Source organism: Rana temporaria, chromosome 11, assembly GCF_905171775.1.
Source record: "Rana temporaria chromosome 11, aRanTem1.1, whole genome shotgun sequence".
NCBI classification, from domain to species: Eukaryota; Metazoa; Chordata; class Amphibia; order Anura; family Ranidae; genus Rana; species Rana temporaria.
This window is the reverse complement of record NC_053499.1, coordinates 140819726-140822733: the sequence shown is the minus strand read 5'-3', so window position 1 is coordinate 140822733 and position 3008 is coordinate 140819726. Positions and strand designations below refer to the sequence as shown.

The window sequence follows — 3008 nt, the reverse complement described above, 5'->3', positions numbered from 1 at the left end:
TGACTTCTCACCAGGCGTGGCCTCTAGTAATTTGGGGGGCCCTCTGCAGCTTTGCAGGGCCCTAAGCGGCTTGCATAATGAGCTTATAGGGTGGATCGGCCCTGACCTTGACCATGTGCCTTTTTACACTGTTGGGTCTCACACCCAAGTGTTAGTAAGAGCACCCCTAGGGCAACCAATCCCAGGGGGCACAGACACTGCAGACTCTCTGCTTTCCCAACCCATGGTCAGACAAGGTAGATCCATTCAAACCAGGAGGAACTGGGCACATCCCATCCAGTTACTCCCATGCCCCGACAGCCTGCAGTCTCCCTGGCTTCTGTTCCAGCAGGTACTAGCCTTCAGAGCTCCCATCACACCAGCAGGGATTCCATAACGGTGGCCACCCCAGCTGCCGGATAGTCAGAGTGACAGCGCCGCATCCCTACCGGTCACTGACAAGAACAGATACTACACTTAATCTTAGCCAAAAAGCCAAGAAGAGAAATTAGGCAAAGGTCAGGGCGTATCGTAGCACAACACTGAAAATTGTAGCATAGAGTTTCTCCTAACTCATAAACACACTGCCATTGTGTAGCCAATGGAAGCAACTCTGAGACAGCATTATGAAGTTCCACATATAATGTGCTTAAAACTTTCGGAACATTCAATTCCCCGCAGGCAGTTCCATTATCATTTCACATTCCTTATTTTTTCTATAATTCTGTCATTTTTCAGGCTCATTAAGTAAAATGACAGCTGAGCGATAACAGATAAACTATGCCTTTTCATCAATGTTCATAACAAAGTCTGTAGAATTATGATAACGAAGCAAATTCATTAGCAACAGTTGCTCTAATTTGGTTTGTCAGATATCATCTTCTTGTGGCACTTAAAATACCGACAGGCTGAGTGTAAAAACACAGATATACATTACTTCCATTATCTGTAAATGTTTAGTATGTCCAAAATCTGAATAGAAGTGCCCAGACAGGATAATAAAGTCAGAGGAAATCAAGTGATATCTTCATGTATTGTCCTTCTTTCTCCATCTGTTCACATTCAAAACATAGTTTAATACTGAACTCCAACCAGCATTAAAAAACACTAGTTAACTCAGGTAAATAATATTTTTTAAAAAAAATCATTAAAGCCCAACCCCAGGATTTTATTTTTTATTTAACCTCCCTGGCGGTATGATTCTGTCTGGAATTACGTACCAAAAGCGGTACAATTATTTTGCAAGGAAATGTGGTGTTTTATACTGTAGGTCTGTAATTCTTAGGAATAACTCACTTAAATCTAACCAAACAAGAGTCGTGTAGGTATCCCGGGTATGATTTTTTTTTAAAAACAAAATTATAAATTATAAAAAAAAATTATAAATTATAATATAATAAATAATTATAAATAAGTATAACAAATAATAATATAATTATAATAAAAATTATTCAATAATGTAATCAACTCAAATCACTGAAATTTGCTCAGTTGCAGAATTGTCGCTGTCATTACTTTTATTTTTTTATGACGTATTTCCCCACAAATCGCTATCGCACAATTCTGCAAGTGATTATAATTTATTATCGCTGTTTTCTAGCTGATCTAAAACCATTTTTGACATAAAGGGACACTTTTGGTTGCTATGGACAATCTACAGTTTTCAGGCAGAAAGAACAGTTTTTATTATATAAAATAACATGTAGGGCACTGGGCAGACCACTAGGGACAAGGGGGGGTGTGTATTTTTTACATACAGTACTGTAATCTATAAGATTACAGTATACTGTATGTATAGTGTTTGTTTACTTTTTTTAATTTGGCGCCGTTCTCCGCCCCCGTGCGTCGTAACGTCGCAGGGAACGGAGATCGGCGGCACACGGGGAGACTGTGAAGCTCGCTCACACAGCGGGGATGCATCGCAGGATCCAGGGACAAGGTGAGTAACTTGTCTGTGGATGCTGCGAAAGGTAAGCCGCGCCACTGCACGCTCTGCACATCCACCCCGAGCGTGACTCGGGGATACCGTTCTTAGCATAAAAAATCCACCCTGAGTCACGCTCGGGTTTACCGCTAAGGGGGTTAAATGGTGCATCAATCACCATACTCCTCAGTCTTTATTCCAGACACCTCTTCCTAAGCCATCCTGCAGAGTAATAGATTAAAGCAGCTCTCAAATTTTCTACTCGCCTACTCGCACTTTGCGAGTGGAAAATGAGAGCTGGCGAGCGTGAGCTTACTGGGGGCGGGGGGGTGAGCACTGCCGGTGGGCGGGGTTGAATGGGAACCGTTCTCCCAGCGATCACCCCAAGGAAGAGATAGGAGAGCAGGCGGCCGGATCATAAGAGCGCCGAGGAACATCGCTGTAACAGCTTTTATTAGAACTGCTGAGTGTTCTCTGCACTTGCTGTCACACACAGCCCCGCCTCCTGGCCTGGGTAGTTTGATAGGCAGCCGTCCAATGCAGGGATGTGTGACGTTTATCAAAGTACCTGGGCCAGGAGGCGGGGCTGTATGTGACGGACTCAACAATTCAAATGAAACCTGTTAAAGCGATGTTCAGCTGTGCTCTAATGCAGAGGTCATCAATCCTGTCCTGCAGGGCCCACTAACAGGCCAGATTTTATGTATTACCATGGGAAGATACAGACTAGAATACTGCAATCACTGAGCAGCAAATGATATCACCTGTGATGTAATTCAGTTATCTTACAAACCTGGCCTGTTAGTGGGCCCTGAGGACAGGGTTGATGACCACTGCTCTAATAATCCAGCCAGCAATCCTCTTCCTCTCCTCTCTCTTCCCTTACACAGGTAGGCTGCAATGATGCACACAGGTGAGGCTGCATCGATAGACACAGATAGGCTGCATTGATGGACACAGTTAGGCTGCATTGATGGACACAGGTAGGATGCATTGATGGACACAAGTAGGCTGCATTGATGGACACAAGTAGGCTGCATTGATGGACACAAGTAGGCTGCATTGATAGACACAGGTGAGGCTCCATTGTTGGACACAGGTGAAG

At 43.8% G+C, this 3008-nt stretch overlaps 1 pseudogene; it reads right to left on the bottom strand.

The window, feature by feature from the left end:
• Nucleotides 1-373: 373 nt before the first annotated feature.
• Nucleotides 374-486, bottom strand: LOC120918023 (annotated as a pseudogene).
• Between the last annotated feature and the right edge of the window lie 2522 nt (nt 487-3008).